Below are 19,412 nucleotides of genomic sequence, written 5' to 3'. Positions count from 1 at the left end.
AGCACTTTATCAAACAAAATCTTGAAAATAGATTAATATAGTTCCCATTTGTTAAATTTGAAGATAAACAGGCAAATATACTCATGAAGGCGATGCTAACTAAAAGATTTTACAACTCACTTGGCAAGTTGGGCATGCATAATGTTTTTGCACCAACTTGAGAGAGAGTGTTAGAGTGAGTTGTTGGTTATTGGTTGCTAGGAGGTAGTTGTGAATAACTTCTTGGTTTTGATGTATATCAATTATAGATCTGATTAGGATAGTTGCCATCAAGATGATTGTCTAGATTCATTATGTCTTACCTTGTTGTAAGCCTATATATTGGCCTCATACCATTATAACATTTGTATGTGAAATGTAGAAAAAATATTGCCACCAAAACTCCTCCTTCTTAATAGGTATAGCCCCGCATTATCTCTAATAATGCCGCATGAAGATAATGCATTTCCTTTAATTCATCAAAATCAATAATCATTACCAATTTTTTTACCATTCCGATTTTGACTCAAATCCAATTCTTGAAGTATTTTTCTCTCAATTTCCGGCCATGTAGATAGCAGCCAAAAGAACCAACTAAAAGCTGATGAAGTTGTATCTCATCTAGCTAAAATAAAACTATTATAATATACCTGAGAAATTCAGCTGAATTTTTAGAATTCCCAATAAATCTTGACAACAAATTTCTGCCTTTTCTCTCAATTTTCTCTTCAAGTCTTGATTTTCTGATCTTATCAGCAAATTCATGGACCATAGCAATTGATTTCTAAAACCTTTTCTTGATCCTATGTTGAAGAATTTCTTGAAATAATAAAAAGCTGGAAAAGCATACAAGAATCTACCTGAGTTAAGAGTTGCAGCATCCGCAAAAGCCTGCATGAACTCGCTGCTACTGGTTCCACCCCCTCCTAGACATCCTGGATCAACATTGAATGCAAGTTTGTAGATATTATCAAATGCAAAACGTTCCAGAACGTCTTGCAAATCAAAACCCTATCAACTTTGGTTGCATCTTCAAATAATGGAATTAAATGAGCTTGCGATTTGACTTTAACGTTTTCAATAATGACATTTACGAGGGATATCGTGTTGAACTCGTAGCTAGCAGTTTTCCTTTGAATTTGCTGGATATTTTAATAAAACATGTCACGTGTTTATTTTGAATACAAACACAATAAATCACAAATTTTTTAATGAATTTTCAGCTACAAATTCAATCATTCATAAATGTAACTTATGTCTTTAAATGGGATTTATGTCTTGAATTGTGTAACCGATGTAATGATTAGGTTTACGAATTCATTTAGTGAATTTTTTTACCGTTATGCAATGAACCTAAATCTTTTTAATTTGTGGCTGAAAATATGAGATATTTTAGTACTCATATTTCCTTATCCTATAAATAGAGGCTTCTATCAACCAAATCACATATATACTTAGCTATCTCTAGACTATCTTCTACTTTTCTTCCTTTCACTACTATTAGAGTTTATAAGGCAAATAACAGTGTTGTGTGAGGTTTCCGTCTTACTCCAGTAGTGTAGATTGGAGTAAACTACAGTAAGATAGGTTGGCTGTTGTATCCTAGAGGCAACGTGCCAAAACCTACTACACTGGAGGATACTCCGTAGGGACATGAATTGTTTTAAAGAAAGCGACCTAGCTTGCACCTCAACTCATGCCAAACTAACTTTATGGTACAAATTATTTGCATTTTTAATGCAATATTGAGGTACAAGATTTTCGTTAATTTCATTGTTAAATTTTATTAGAGAAATTATTGTTATTTATATGATTTTTTTGGCTCAAAACCAACAATTTTAAGACGATTAGTCTCTTGTTAAGAAAAAAAAATATTATCGCCATCTACCATATTGTATGAATCTGAAGATATGGAATTTGCTATACTATGAGACCAGCTTTTGTCAATATTTTAACTATAGTTTAAACCATAGTTATTGAACCCGCCCAGTAGGGTACCCAACGGAGGGATTGGGTCACTGGTTAAACCAGTGAGTATTAATTTAATATTTATAAATATAATTTTAATATACATAAAATATATAATAAAGTGCTTTTAGATATTAATTATTATACTTAGAAAGATATATAATAATATATAAATATTAATAGAAGATTTGATTTCATTTATCGTACTTTTAAATAAATAACTAATATAGTCAAGTATAAAACAAAATTTATATGGCTTGCTTTAAAAAATATAGCATTATTTTTATTTTTTATTTAAAAACAAAGTAATTTTCTAACTAATTCAATATTGTCAGTTTAAAAGTTAAAAGGATTAATTGTATAATAAAAAAATAAGTTTATTAAAAAAGTATTTAGTTATCAAATAAAACTAAGCAAGTGGTAAAGTCTATATATATTTAAATGAAGATCTAATGTACAAATCTTATAAAAAACATATATATATATATATATATATATATATTTCAAAAACAAAGACCCACAATTTTTTAAAAAAAAGGTAAACCAGGTCAATTGGAAAACAGGGCGGATTCCCGACTAAACCACTGGATCAACCAGGGTTGTCTGAATTTGATCAAGTCAATTTCTTGTCTGATCAAACTAGAGTCCTAAGCCGATCTAATGCTCGGGTCATCGGGCTGATCGGTTCCACCCCGGACCTAGTCAAGTTTAATAAATATGGTTCAAACTAATTGGATGGTTGACTTTTAGTATGAAATTTTCTTACTTGTTCCAGGGTGTGCATTTTGTCCACTGCTTAATACACTCGTGTTTATTGGTTGATACTTGGACCGTGGCCTTTCACCGAATTACCCGTAAGCCAAAAGGTTATAGTGAAGGAACCTATTAATACTATATGGACTTAAGAACAAGTGCATGGATCTTTTATTATTTGAAGCACTGAAACTTCATGCTTGAGAGTTTTGAATTCGTACGAAAGGCATAGCATGAGACATATATTCATTATCTTCCGACAACATGCCAAAAGGCCAAGGTGTCACACTTTAACGTCAAATATTTATGGAGATTAATATCATATTTGAGGGGTGGTAAGTCTGGAACAAAATTCATTGATTTGTAGGATGTGGTTATCTTAGTTTATTTGTATGAACTTGTGACAAAAGTGGACAGGAGCTTTCCTTCAACATAATTAATTGATTCACAATTGCTTTAGTTAATTGGTAGCTAATAATGTTGCATGTTCAATTTTCATAATTTAGTGATAAAAATATCTATTATCACTAGTTGATAATCTTAATAGAAATGGAACTTGTATCATATGGTTAGTTCAGATGGTATAAATTGCATTGCGGTTGGTTTATCTCTAGCTTCCAAGGAACGTTTCAACATTTTGATGCATTCATTTCTGAATTACATTTTGTCTAATATTGTTAGATCTATAATCACTATTAGTATGATATCACGGAAGGCATAGGCTAGTCTAATTTATTTGAATCCCTAAATTTGGTACTAGGCGAAAATATATTATCATATAACTATGATAAATAGTGGGGGTTAGTGGTTTTTTGTAGGTAAAGATGCATTAACTTCAAATGAAGCTAATGTTACCTTGCATTCATTCGCAGCTTCAGATGAAGTATACCGATGTTTTGTAACTGTTAAAATGCCTAATCAATAGATGAGAAAGAAAAAAAGAACCCATCCGTAAATTTGCTCAATACATTTTCAAGGAGTCACATCGCATATTTTGATGCAAGTTGATTTTGATGTCTCATGTGCAACTCTTAATAAATGTGTTTTGAAACAAAACACCCTGGTAGTGGAAGTGGTGAAAAAATAGTGTGATGTTATTTTATTTGCTTAATCTATGTGTAAAATATTATTATTGTTTTTGGATTTATTTTAACTCTTATTTTGAGTTGTGCAGACTAGCACTCACTGAAAAGCATGACCTAATGTGAAGGTATTTGAAATATTTTCTTAGTATTTTTGCAAAAGCAAAAATAATCATGGAGTTTTTTGAGAATGGCTTCTAGTACGCTATTAGACTACTGGCCATTGAGAAAAAAATTGAATATGAGCAAATATATGCCTATACTATTTGGCAAATATAAGTGGATGAGAAATTTTCTTACCAAAGATTGGTTCAATATATTTGGACCACTAAGAGAGATTATTTGAAAAAAGTTGAGAACGTCATATCTTTGCTATTTTATTTGTGTAAAAGATAAATCTCAAGTTTGAGTCAAGGAAATGATATACTTTGAGGGGGGTAAGACAAAAATCCAATATATGTTAAAAATCACCTATGAGGATACAACCGCCTATGGACTAGAGATCCCAAGAGCTAGGTTGGAGACAAAAGAATCATGGAGTGGTTTGATTGATTAATATGCAATACTTTGATTATATTCTCTATCCATATGGTGTAAGTGCATTTGTGATCCTATGACGCTTAGTGAGGTTGAGATTTTTAATCCCTTAATGAGTTCTATAACTTTTATGGGTGGGATGTCTAAATCATGGGAACATCCTTGATAGACTCACCTATATGAGTGTGGAAGTTGGGTCACTTCCAATGAGAATTTGGGCTGATTCTTTAGAGCACTCATGAAAACCAAGATAAAACACAAGGCCATAAATATGCTGGTTTATGAAATCTGTTTTAGAACACTGAAAGATTCATGTGTGTAACACAATTCCACGTGCTCTCATGTAGTCAACGTTTAAAGGCAAATTCCACATTGACTCTAGTATAGAAATTGTTGAACGCTAAGTGAAGGTTTAAAAATATTGCCACCTTCATTATGCACGAAATTTTAATCTTTGCCCTATTAAGTGTTAAGTTTTGAATATTATATTTTTTATTAAAATAACTGAGGGATTGTTGGATATTTTAATAAACAACGTTCATTCTGAATTCAAATGCAATAAATTGCAAATTCTTTAATGAATTTTCAGTTACAAATTCAATCATTCAAAAGCATAACTTATGTCTTTAGAATGAGATTTATATCTTGAATTGTGTAACCTATGTAATGATTAGGTTATGAATTCATTTAGTGAATTTTTTACCGTTATACAGTGTGTGAGAGCTCGGAATTTTAAATCTAATTGCATACACTACCATTAGAAATTTTGATCATGCAATCCTGTTGGATTATCGACTACTTGGAGTGTTTAATTGATTGCCTTATACTTAAGTGTATTAGAATATTTTTAATTCATGCATGATTCACATTCATGTAAATTTAATACGAATTAGACAAAAAACTAGTGGAGTAATAGTGAGATGGAATGAAAGTATAAGACCTAAATTTTGATTTGTCCATGCATTAGACACTTGGCATGAGTTCAACACTTGTCCAACCACTAAACCAAGTCTATGCCAGCTCATTTGTTTCTTGACATACAAAAGCAATTTTGACCAAGAAAGCAAACGCATTTCTGGTTCCTTATTTCTCCAGCCTGCACCGAGAGAGTGAGGGAGAGAGTTAAACCATTTTCCTTTTATCACTGCAACACAAGAAAGAGAGTTAAGAGTGTGGAGGAGATTGCAGCTTCTTGGTGTCCAAACCAGTCGTATTGAGGGAGAAAATTGGAACATTTGTCTTTGAGAAACTAAGGAAGAAGAAAGATGAAACAGTCTGCAAATTTTCCAGCTTTCATTCGTGAGAAAGCAAGAGCTAAAACCTGATAAATTTCTCTTATTTCCTTTCTACTTTGGTTCTATAATGTCCTAACTTGAACTACCATCAAGAAAAGAGAAATTTAACCAAGAAAAAATGCCTCAAACTTGGAAATATTCTATTGAACCTACTGCATGTTGTCCATCTGCAAAGCTATGATTGTTTCACTCAAAAATCTATTAAGTTACATTTTTATGCAACACACACACTCCATGTGACGACCCCACATCCCTCTAGGGCGTACCCAAGGATTTGGCGGATTATCTGCCCAACTTTCGTCAGGACTCACTCATGCCGTCACGAAATTTACAAAGTAACAACGTCAATAATAAGGGCAATATCAATTACAACCCTAAACATATACAATCATGGACATCAAATGCCCATACACTTTGTAAATACAGCCGAAGAGTTAAACTTACAAAATAAAATCAAACAAGTCCGCTAGAGAGCTAAGAAGTGTCTACGTGAGCAACTAACAAAACTTAGACAATGTCTATGTCTTCTCTAATTCCCACTCTCACATTCTTACCCTTATAAGGAAAACAAGTTTATGGAATGAGCAAGAAACCCAGTGTGGTTCCAAGTAAACAGGCAAGTAAATTAACAGGCATGATACCATTCACATGATATCAAAAAACAAGTCAAACCTAAATCGATCATGACCAAATGTATAATAAAGCAGGTAACCAAATAGATCATGCAATAGTGTACGATAAGGAACAGGTTCATATCAAAGGATATAGTCTGTTCTCAGGAGCAGGTTCCACGGTAGCTTGTCCAGGGTCTGTTGACTCTCCATCAAGCATGGAATTATAATGTCGGTGGATCACCATTAAATATCGATCTCCGTCCACCAATCATTCTCCTACCAGGCCCGAACACCAATCAAGTACCTAGGGTTCATCAATCTTATCGACCAAAACCTTGCCGACTCGATTCGACCAACTAACCCTGGGTTGGGTTTACAACCCTAAGTAGTCAAGTATCCATGATTTGGGTTTAAAACCCAAGTATTCAAGTATTCACGAGTGGAATCGTTGGCTGTGACCCAACGCTCATGCAAGTAAAGATTGGAGACGTTGGTTATTACCTAACGCTCCGTATTCAAGCATGTCACGAGTTCAAGTCATTAATTCAAGCCACGAGTAAACAGGTTAGGAATTTCGTTCTTTACCCAAGTTCGCCCAACTTACCCAACTGCTCTAAGGTTGGTCTCAAGTAAGAGGTCCAATGAGGGCTTAGTTCAGACATTACCGACCTACATTCACGCATACGCATAAGTAATCCAAGTTCCCACATAGCTGACGTCTCGGGTAAGAGTCCAAGGGTCTAGTTCAACCGCTGCAAGAAGATATACAGCTGATCTACAATCAAGCACATGTATATGCCAGTCCGCACGCAAGATCAACTATTTCAAGTTCAAGATACCGGTCACTTGTAAATCAAATTGCTTGTACATGCATGAACAAGATATCAAAAGTTTAGTCAAATTAGATCAAGTGCGTTAAAGTACACACTTGCCTAAGAAATGACAAATCAAGCGCCTAGCAATTTTAGCAACAAGTAGCATGGAACATGTAGTTGGAACACTCACCAGTTCAAAGCAGAGCACGTTAAACGCTTGTCTCCAAATTATGTTCGTGTTCACCGCCAAACCCTAAGAGCAACCAAGACAAAAATATTATGTCCAACCATCCAAAGCTTAGGTGAACCAAGTTCACATTTTAGACTCAGCTATGATCCATACACCTATCCAAGTAAGCCTCCCAAAATCACAAGGGTTCAAAGACAAATTTGAAAGTGCAATTCAAGGAAAATCCAAGTACATACTAGGGTAATGATTCAAGTATCGTTTTGGAGCAAAAGGAAAACATTTGGACCCAAAAACATGGGCAGCCAAAGAGTTACACATTTTATTTCAGTGCTGGGAAATACCAGCAATAAAACAGTGAAGAAATACAAGGTAGTTCACCTCTTTAAATTATGATATTCCCTCCAATTCAACCCCGTATTGCAGTTCAAGGTTTTAGCAAGTGAAATGAGCAAGATTGAGCCCAAAAGACCACCAAACCAAAGGACTTTAAGGCTAAAAGATAGCAGGGTATACAACTACCCTACCTACTAAAAATTTCCAGCTTTGAGACAAGCATAATCATGAGGTTTTCACCTTCCAAAATGCACAGTTTTTACCCAAGTTCAACATACAAAAGTCTTAACAAGTGTTTGGACAAGATTTGGCCAAACTCATCATGAAAAGATTGAGGAAAAACAAGGTAAAATACATCACTATCAAGTCGGCCAACAAGCAAAATCGCAACCCTAAAAATTAGAGAAAATCACCAACGAAAGCCCTCCATTTCATCTAAAATTCAACGCATAAGTAAAGGTTAAAGGTTTACCAAGCATCTTAGGCAAATTTACCACAAAATCACTTCACAATCAATGGAAACCAAGATGATTCCAAACTGGACAGAATTTTCCCTATTTCTTCTTAAATTCTCCTCTAAATTCAACACTTAACTTCATGGCAAATCCATCTTAAACAAGACCTCGAGTCTCTCCACAATTGATACGCTCCTCGGTCAACTTGTTCCGAGACACGTAGTACGTTTGTCCAAGGATCTAGAAGCACAATCAACCATTTGGAATGGCGGAATCTAGAACCAAGAGAGACGACTCAACTTGGTAGAAGGTGGTAGAACGATGACTCCAATTGAGGTGATTACTCAAGTAGACAGGCCAGATGAACAACCAAGAACGTCACGTAAGATTGCTCAAATAACCCTTGCCAAACAAGTAAAGATATAACTCTCGAAAATTGGAAGAGAAACAAATGAAAATTTTATTGTCAAAGTGTCTACCCTTCCAACCTTACAAAGGGTGTCTTTTTATAGGCTAACAAACCAAAGAAAATCGATTGGAGTAAGGATTGATGGGTCTCGACTCTTTCCTAACCTAAGACACGTATTCGAGCCACTCTTAGTCATGAGTGGGTCGACTTATTGAACCAACCAAAACAAACAGAACCGAAACAAATAACCTACTACTAACAACTTAATAATCGGTCTCAACAAATAAAGAACATGCGTGACCAGAATGTTAAGTTTCATCGGCATGAATCAAAGTGTAGATAACTTGCTTAGTATCTTCCAAACTTTCAATGTGCCTATGGAAGCCTAGAGTCAAGGTTGCCATCCGTGCACACATCAGTCCACTGATACGCTCATCAGTCAACTCGTTTCGAGACATGTAGTACGATCGTCCAAGAATCTAGAGGGGATACTCAACCGTTTGGATGTTACGGGACCTAGAACCAAGAGGGACGACACAACTCGATTCAAGGTGGTAGAACGACGACTCCAATTGAGGTGGTTACATAAGTAGATAGGTCGATGAACAACCAAGGACGTCACGCGAGATTGCTCAAATAACCCTTGCCAAGCAAGTAAAGATGTAACTCTCGAAAATTGGAGGAGAAACAAATGAAATTTTATTATCAAAGTGTCTGCCCTTCCAACTGTACAAAGGGTGCCTTTTTATACGCTCGCAAACAAAAGAAAACTGATTGGAGTAACGATTGATGGGTCTTGACTCTTTCCTAACCTAAGACACGTATTCGGGCCACTCTTAGTCATGAGTGGGCCGACTTATTGAACCAACCAAAACAAACAGAACCGAAACAAATAACCACTACTACTAACAACTTAATAATCGGTCTCAACAAATAAAGAACATGCGTGACCAGAATGTTAAACTTCATCGACTTGAATCAAAGTGTAGATAACTTGCTTAGTATCTTCCAAAACTTCAATGTGCCAATGGAAGCCTGGAGTCAAGGCCGCCATCCGTGCACATATCAGTCCCCTCCACTTGAGAAAGATTTGTCCTCAAATCTGGATAGAAATGAATGATACTAACAAGAGTTGGCAGTATGAAACCTCAAATGTAACACCACCACATATTTGCTCTCTTAGATTGAATGATACTTGCATATGTCATGATTACTATAATTCGGTGCACATGTTTCTTGGTCAACTTGAAAATGCTCATAACCAGCCAAGATAAACTCATAACTTTACTCCAATGACTCTTCGAAGATAATGCATATAGCCATGGTTCCATGATGCAATGTAGCATGTATGGTTCATTGGTAGCAAGGTTACATCTTCTTTGTTCCTCCAAAATGCAACTGAGAGAATGAAGAACACTTTGAACGCGTTCAACTTCATCAAACTGATCATCACTTGGAACACTTGTTGCAAAATGGTAAGAAGGCATAGGACCAGATTCCCGTGCAAGAACTCCCTTTCAAACAATGGATTTAGGGATGGAACATGCCATGATCAACTCAATCTCTCCTTGCTTAACTTGCGACAAAGCAACTACACTCGAAGGCAATGCGTTGTCGAGTTCATCAGCATTCAAGAGCACATGTTTATAGAGCACAAGTAACAAAGGCTAATTAGATTGCGCAACTTTTCTAATGTCCTTAGCCTTTATTACCATGTTTTGTTTCCTAGTGTTTGACTTAACTAATGCTTGTTCATTTGTAACACTAGTGATAACATTCTTTCCTTGGGCCGATTGCTCAAACGTAGAGGTCGAACAATTTCCAGATTTGGCCCTTTTTTGTTTTCTCTTTTGTCGGTCTAAATCATATTCTCTTTGCAATTTAAGTTAGTCCTCATACACTTGTATAGGTGTAAAGGGTGTTAGGATCATGCGTTTACCATTTTGCAATAGAGTGTACTTATTAGACCTACCATCAAATGTGACATTCTTATCAAATTGCCATGGCTTTCCTAATATCACATGAGTAGCATGCATAGGTACAATATGGCATATGATTTCATCATAGTACTGACCAATCGAGAAAGGAAGGGGTACCAGCTTGTAGACACGGATTTTGCCATCTTTACTTAACTCTTGAGGTCGATAGGGATGCAGATGTTTGGTTGTGGGCAGCCTTACACTCTCCACCATGATGAAACTTGCAACATTAGTGCAACTTCCGCCATCGATGATGAGACTACACATCTTGTCATTTATTTTACACCTAGTGTAAAACAAATTTTCACGCTGTAATTGCTCATCCTCCTTAACACGGGCGGTTAGCACTCTTCTCACAACCAAGCAACCAATTTCACTTTGGATTGGCGAACATTCTTCCTCGGCTGAGTCACATTCGCCTTCCTCCATGGTCAATACGGGCATCTCGTCACAATCGTCATCATCAGATACGACTTCTCCATTGTGAGTGATGAGCATGACCCTTTGATTTGGACATTGAGATTGGATATATCCGAATCCTTGGCATTTGAAGCACTTAATGTCCCTACTCCTGAGCTTAGGAGTCTTTTGAGCAGGCTTTGAAGTGGACCTAGATGCATCAACAAACTTATTAGAGATAGAAACGAAATTTCGGTTAGGGAAGTTACCTTGTGTTAGGCTAGGAGTGGGTGGTGTCACCGATTGTCCAATTTCATGTGATGTTCTTCTCGGCTGGTTTCCCGTCCATACATTCAGATTTGAGGTTTGGTTGGGTCGGCCACCTCTCCTCAATTTCCTCCCTCTTTCGGCCTTGGTGGAAAACTCAAGAAGGTCATTCATATCCAAATAATGTTGAAACTCCAAGGCCTCTTGAAGTTCAGGGTTTAAACCCCAAAAAATCTTACCATTGTGGCCTCACTATCTTCTTGGATATTAGTCCTTATCTTGGCCATCTCGATCTCCTTGTAATAGTCCTCTGCACTCATATTGCCTTGAGTGAGGGTTTGCAGTTTTGAATCGAGATCACGGTTGTAGTAGTTTGGAACAAACTTCTTACGCATCATGGCCTTGAGTTCACGTGTGAGAACCCGTAAAACCCTAATATTTTTCCTAAGGTTTATTACCCCTTAATTGCATAATTTTTGTATTTTCTGGCTTAGAAATATTTTTTTCTGGTAGATTTTATGAGCAGTTCTAGTTTCTAGATGATTTTTCTAGTATTGGTGAATTTTTAGAAAATTAAGGATATATAATGGACGTGGGACCCACTAGTGCGAAAAGTTCGGAAAAATTCGGCCAATAAGGTTAAGTTTTGGATACTGTGTAAAATTTATCGGGTGTTAAGAGATAAGTAGGGTGTGTGAAATGATTGATGTGAGAGAGAAAAGAAAGGATAGGAATGCATTTATGAGAGTGACAAGTGTCACTCTACCATTGGGTTTGACTTAAGAAACACTATTCATACTTTTGACTATTTTTGACTAAGTGTTAAATACTTCAAAAAAATCATAAAATTCACCATCTCTTACCTCTTGTTGGCCGGCCATCCCAAGCTCAAGAAGGAAGAAACTCCATCAACTTTCAAGCTTCCACTTGGTTCAATCTTCCACAAACAAGAGCCTAAACTAGATTCCACTCCATAAAATCCTTTCTTCTAGTGCTAGTAAGTGTCTTAGTGAAGTTTGTTTGAAGGTCTAAGGTGGCCAACATCTCTACATCTCTTGTTCTTAGGTAAGTGATGTTTGACTACTCCCTTACACTTAATGATGGTTATTTTGTGCCTAATGGTGGCTTGAGTGATGGAATGTGTGATTTATTTCTTGATTTGAAGTGTTTTGGTGAAGTTTTCAATTTTATGATGAATTTTCTGGTTTAATATGAATGGAATGTTGTGGCTATCTTTGATGATTGGCAATGGACTATAATGACTCTTGTAGGTGTGAATTGTTGATAATTGCAACCAATTTTGGATTTGGAGTGAATTGAGAAAAGTTAGGGTTCATAATCCCCTAATTCTGTCCGGTTTTAGATCATAGGGTTAGAGGCCGAATTGGAATTTGCTCAAAACATAAAAGTTGTAGGTATTGATGTGTTTGATGTGCCTGTAAAATTTCAGGTCATTTGGATTAGTGTAGAGTGAGTTATGTCGGAATTACTGTAGCTGTTCTGCTTTGGTCAGAATGCGACAACTGCGTTGGTATTTGGCTATTTTGGCTGGAATCACTTTGGATTTGGATGTTGGTGTCTTTTGATGAAATGTAGCTGGATGTCTTAGCTATCATATGCCTTTGGAATTTCGGCATTTGGACTTGTATAGACTGAGTTATACCGATTACAGTTTTGTGTGTTTTGCAAACCTGTTTTGGTAATTCTGGGTTGGTATTTTGCATATTTGACCTAGTTGTGTTAGGAACTGGATTGAGTGGCCTTCTACATTGTTGTAGCCCTGTTTCTTGGCTTCGAAACGGTGGGTCTTACACCCCCATCCGATAGTCGTAGGGAAATTGACGCCATTACCGCAACATAAGGGCAAAACAGTTTTTCTATTCGGGGCCAAGACTAATGCTATTTCTAATTTCTGGTTTGCTATCATGCTTATTTATGCATATGGAACCCTATTGGGATTGTGTTTAGCATTGTTTTGTGACTCGTTCTCGAATCTCATTGTATGTGTTGTCGCGCCCCATTTTTTGAATAAATAAATAAATGGTTTGAGAAAGATGTTTTTGATTCAATTTTGTTTGGAAAAATGATTTTTTGTGAGTTGAAAAAGATATGGGTCTAATATGGGACTTTGGAAAGCGACGATTTGACCCAAAAAATAGTTTTAAAAAAGGGTTTTGAAATGAAAAGTTTGGAGTCGCCACTTGGTAATGATTTAAGGTGTACCAAGTCACCAAAAAAATGAGTTTTAAAGTCAAGTAGTGATAAACCCTTTTTAAAACGACTCCTAGTCTACGTAAAACAAAGAAAAAGGTTCGGGAGTCACGTTTGACAAAGGGGAAGGCAAGGATAAACTCCAAGGCACCCCTTTGACCTAGCCAAGGCTAGTTGCGTGACTTAAACCTAACTTTCCTAACTTTCTACCCAGGGTATGTATTGCATGTTGGATTATGCCTATATGAATGTAAAAATGAAAAAATGCAATCCTAAATTCTACGATGTCTCTCGTGAGGTTTTTGGTCCCAGACCACATGAATTGTGGCGGCCAATAAAGGGAAACCTCATAGAGGTCGATTGATGCAAATAGTGACTCAAGTGCGAGTGTGCAAGTGTATGAAAAGATTCATGTATGAAATGGTGTAAAAAACAAAGTGTTTGTGTGCGCATGTGTAAAGAAAGTTCACGTGTGAATTTGGATGAAAAATCAAAGTATTAGTGTGTGAGTGTGTAAAGAAAGTGCACGTGTGAATTTGGATGAAAAATCAAAGTATTAGTGTGTGCAAATGAATGAAGATAGGATTATAAATATATATGTGAAATTTGAATTCTACTTGTGGAGTAAGATGAGTAAAACATAGTGAAAAATATGGATTGAGAAATGTGGAAAAAGGTGATTAAAAGAGCATGGAAGTGAGAAAAAAATGAAAGTATGTCCCTAAGGAAATGCAACAAATTGGGTACGGGGATGACGCCTAATTTTTCGACTTTGATTTTCCCTCGGATTAGAAGGTAAAACTAGCGTGCTAAGGCTATCGAGTAGCCACACTCGCTCGTTTCCCTTATCGAGAGGGGATTTTCACGCAAATGAACCCTAACTAGCATGAGATGCAAGTCCTAAAGTGAAGGGGAAGGGGTTTGAGGAACATACCAAATGATAAACTAAGGAAAAATGCGTGATATGTGGTGATCATGCACTTAATGAAAAAGGGAAAAAAGAACCTATTGGGTCTAGCATTGGACTAGCCCATTCTATGAATTCCGACTAGCGTTGGACTAGTGGAAACGATAAAAGAAGCCACAACTAGCGTTGGACTAATGTGGTGACGTACATTCATCCATTCCATTCATCTATACTACAAAAAGCGAGTAGACATGCAAATCACCTAAATCATGTAGCACTTATCATGCTCGACTAGATGCAAGATCCTAATAAAGCATTTAACATATAACACATAGGCATGCAACCATTACATTTGCTAACTAAAACAAAGGGGAAAGGGAAAATGGACCAAATTACTTGCTACGCCCTATCTATTACAAGCCAAGAGGTGTACACATACCCCATTAATAAAAATCAAAAGTAAATGAAATAAATGAAAGGAAATAAGGAAAGGCTAGGAAAGCAAGTAGACATGCAAATTTCAATTAGCACATTAGTCCACATAGGAGAGAAACAAAAGGGGTAAAAGAGATTATACCTCCCCGTTGGTGATACTAAGGAAGTAAACAAACTCAACTTGGCTAGAGTCACCCAAGAAAAGACTAACTTAGGCTAAAATCACCAAAAACAAAAGGTTAGTGCACCAATTTAGTGAGAAGATATAAACTAAACAATTTGAATCCACCAAAACATCAAACTTTCCCTCAATTGCAACTCAATGAAGTCAAAACTACTTAAAAACCAAGGCAAAAGGCATGATCATCCAATCCCCAAGCATAACATCTACTAAAGACCCAAAAGCAAGCACTACTCAATCATTTGAACCTAATTGAAACATTTAAAAACACAAAAAGTTCCCCAAGTAAATAACAAGATCCAAACAAACATTATGGAATTTTGAAGGTCCAAGAATGAACAAGGGTCCATGAATGATTTAAACATGCATTTTGAAAACTCAATAGCAACCATTAATCAACCAAATAAAACCAATTGAAAAATTTAAGAGCTTCAAAAGTCCCAAAAAACAATGAAAGGCCAAATGATGACTCAAAATACACCCACCTTAGGACCTAATTGTAAAGAAATGAGAACATGCTTGGGCTTTTGTGGAACATGGAGAAGCTTGAGGGATTAAATTGATTAAGTATTCAAATTACTTGGGCCATAGTGAGCCAAGGGGGGACTTGGGGGGTTGGAATGCAATTTTCTGAAAGTTGTTTCATGCATGCAATGCAAAGATCTCGGCCAACTGAAGCAATTTTTGCTTCTATCATCTCTGCTGAAAACTCACAGCTTATTATCAAACCAGAAAGACATCCAATGCTATAAACAAAACCCAAACCTCATCAGTCCCTCTACAACCATCACTAACATAAGATTGAGCATGCAAACAAAGGGAGGAAATTCAATCTCGTGGGCTGTTACAGGACAAAAGCAAAGCAGCAAAATATGACAAAGAAATGTAGTTTTTTCATTCAAACAAGAGTTCCAAACTCTCATCTTAACAGCATATCAATGGTAAAAAAACTTCACGGGTTAGATTAAGGCAATAAAATGATCCAAGACACAGAGCAGTAGGAGGCAACCGATACTTCATGCATCAGAAAAAAACTATAAGCATCAGCAAAACTGGATGCTTACTCCATGTAACACTGAAACCCGACATCAAAGTTATACAAATAACAACAAAAATATTGAACTAACTACAACTTCAATATCCAAAAGAAAGGAAAATCTGCTGCAATGGGTCGGCAACCTTCAAGCTTATTGCAGCAGACTCTATACACCATGCTCAGCCCAAAGAAATCTAAACCCAAACAAGAAGGTCATCAAGCATTCCAATGGCTATCCAGCCGAGAGCTCAAACCCAGCAACACGTTCCGTAAGACTACTACAAAAACTTTTATGCGGCTGCATTTTTACTCAGCTAAAAGTGTTCACGCTAGAATGAAATTCCATCCCGAAACAACTAACATCAAGACCCTGCCATTAAATCAGGAAAAACAACATTCATCGCGCAAATATGTCAAAGTCAGACCCAATCAAAGCAATCATTTTTCTTACGGATTTTCCTTCTTGGGTTCATGGGATTTTAATGTAATCTTTTCTGAGTTCCTTCAGCATTAATAACAAAGTCTAACAACAATCCCAGACACAACCCAGACATTAACATGCTTAACACACACATAAACAATAAAAAAATCACCTTTGGGGCTGTGAAAAACAAAAACTAACGCACGACACAAAACAGCGACCCATAGTATAATTTACGAATATTGAACAACTAGGGACTGATCCAGACCCCTTTCCCAGAAACCAAAAGATGACAGCTTAAAATGAAAGGTCTAATATCAGAAAAAAAGTAAGGGTTTTTTACCGTAAAAAAGAATTGGCAGCCGATCAAACGGATACCCAAAACTGTGCTTTTCTGAAGCTGTGTCCTCCTTTTGCCAGTAGCTTTCCTTCCCGACGCCTTTTACTTTGCCTTCTTTTACTTTGTTTTCCCTTTCTATCTTACTCTCCTCTTAGCCGACTCTCTAAATGCAGATGAACAATAAAAAAAAGGACTGCTTTGGGAATGGTTTGTTCGGTGAAGTTAGACGGCAACAATGTTGACAGCAAGGAAGACAGCTCTCGTTCCTCTCTTGGGTTTCTCTGTTCTCTTTTGCTTGCAGATTTTCGGCTGCCCACCTCCTCAGCCGTCGCTAGCCTCAGATTTTCTCTCCCTCTGTCCTTTTTTGTTTTTTCTTTTTCTTGATCCTCAGCCGTCACTCTTTACCTTATCCTCTCCTTCAGATTTTTTTTAGCCGTTCACCATCCTCTCTCCAAAAACCCCCTTGGCTGCTGCTTTTCTTTTCCCTTTTATACCATCTCCCAATCTCCTAAACCTGCTCTTAATGGCCAGCAATCAACCTCCTCTCAGCCCCTTATCTTAGCCATCCGATGGGCATTGAGGTTGTGCCTTGCACGCTGCAAAAAAATGCAGCGTGCATGCTACGGTAATCTCTTTTTTTTTTTTTTTTTTAAAGAATGCATATAAATAATAATAATAATAATAACAAAATGACAAAACCATGTAATAATAATAAGAACGAAAACAAATAAATAAATAATAAAAAAACAAACTAAATAAAAACAACAAAATGTCCATTTTTCAAATTTTCTTCATTTTTCCTCATTTTTTCTTTTTTTCTTTTTCAAAATAACTTAATAAAAATAACTAAAGTGCAAAAAGGTTGAATTTAAAGAAATAAATATATTTTTGTGAACAAATTTTCTTTTTTCTTTCTTTTCCATTGTCTTTTCCAAGAAAGCTAAAAACCTATTTTTTTTGAATGTTTTTGCTTGTTTTTTTTTTCTCTCTAGCAACTCTATGCTAATCTTAAAATTAAAAAACTAAAACTAAAAACTAAAAGTAAAAGTAAATAATAATAAATAGCAAATGAAATAGGTCAACTAAAAGGGCGAAAATGAATAAAACTAAAATATCATAACAACTAATAGTGCAAAACACACAATAACGAACTAAAATGCAAGCAATCTAAAATGAAAATCATGAAATAGATGATACATACAAATTATTTAAAATTTGGTGTCTACATGTGTTACATGTTTTAGGGCGTGACGGTAGCTCACGACGTCTTGGTGATCGTGGTGCATGAAACACCACTTACTTGGTTGGTGAGTATACTACTCACTTACTTGTTATAATATGGCTTTGCTTTATGTGTATTTGATGCCTTGAAGGCTTAATTGGTTATTGGAAGTGATTGAGGTGAGGGTGTACTTGACCGCCCTCATCCCTTGTGATTTCATTCATGGCTATTTACCGTATTACTGTAATACTGCACTGGTTATATGGTACATTGAATTCCATTCATGGAAACTGAATTGGTGTCGTTTGGGCGATTGTCCAACGGCCTTACTGTATTACTGAGCTCAACCCCGTTTGGTAGTCAATTGGATCGAGCCGGCGAGGGCTTGGTCGGGAAAATTGTCATGCCACGGGGACTGTACTGAGGAACCTTGTAGTAATGAGACTCTCGGTTCCGGTAAACTCGAGTATTACCAAAATGACTGAATGGAGTGCGGGCCCGGTTGGGGTATGATGGGTGGAAGGATGGAAGTTAAGCGAGGTCTACGGTTGTTTGGTACTTTTAAAATTGACGGAGGGTCAATGAGGTTGGATCAAGATTGCAAGCGTGGAAATGGGCTCTTGAAAGCCGACCGTATCCTTTCACTGATATGCCTTACTTCGAAATTGCATACTTGAATTGAATGGTTATGCTTATGTGATCTTAACTGCTATTGTGATAGTTGCTCACTGGGTTTTATCTCATTCCGTGTCATTTGTTTTCCTTACAGGAAAATGAAACTTTTGGAAAAGATTGTGATAGTTGGATGACAAGTTGAGCTCTTGTACATGTATTTTTGAATAGCTCCTTGAGGGTAAAAACCCTAAGTGTTTTGTTTCCACCAATGTTTGGTGTGTAAATGGCTTTTGGTACATGTATGAACTAGACGAATATCTTGGTTTGCCGTTTGGCTTGTAAATGTTGATTTCCAATGTATATATATGCTTGGCCATGGTTTGGATAAATTTCGGCTTCGATTTTCGTTTTTTTTATTTTGCCCTTTTGCCTTGTTTGCGCGCATTATAAGTTTCAGAACGTGATAGATCGCTTTATACTGCACCGTTAGTCCTGGCAAGAGTTGGGCAGGCAGTCCGCTAACCTCTTTGGTTCGCCTTAGGGGAAGGTGGGGCTGTCACAGGTGGTATCAGAGCCTAGGTTTGAATTAGTCTGGGTGTTATAGGAATGCTTGACTTGAGGATTCTATTGTTTATGCCTATTAAGTGTATTCATGTTATTTCTTCCTTTGTTATAGGATGGATGCGAGTGGTGACCCTAGTGCTAGTCCTTCGGGAGTGAGACCTCCCAGAGCACTCCCAATGATCCCGTATCAGATCAGGAAGAAGGGGGCTGTGGTGCGTTGGAGCCCGGCCAACCGCCTTCGACGGTGTGAGTGCCGTGATACTTATGCTTACCCAAACGCCTTAGTTTTGGCGGTAGCGAAGGAGCGTAAGGAGCTTGCTAAGGATAACACTAAGTTGGAAGCTGTGGTTGCTACGTTGGAAGCTGAGGTGACTCAGGTTAAGGCAACTAATGAGAAGCAAGCCG

General features: G+C 36.8%; 1 pseudogene; it reads right to left on the bottom strand.

The window, feature by feature from the left end:
* Window positions 1-391: 391 nt before the first annotated feature.
* Window positions 392-19,412, bottom strand: part of LOC140035708 (cytochrome P450 CYP94D108-like) — a 66,548-nt pseudogene continuing 47,527 nt past the window's right edge.

The sequence above is a fragment of the Coffea arabica genome, chromosome 2c, assembly GCF_036785885.1.
Source record: "Coffea arabica cultivar ET-39 chromosome 2c, Coffea Arabica ET-39 HiFi, whole genome shotgun sequence".
In the NCBI taxonomy this organism is placed as follows: domain Eukaryota; kingdom Viridiplantae; phylum Streptophyta; class Magnoliopsida; order Gentianales; family Rubiaceae; genus Coffea; species Coffea arabica.
Note: the sequence above shows the minus strand (reverse complement) of the source record. Positions and strands in the feature narration are given on the sequence as shown.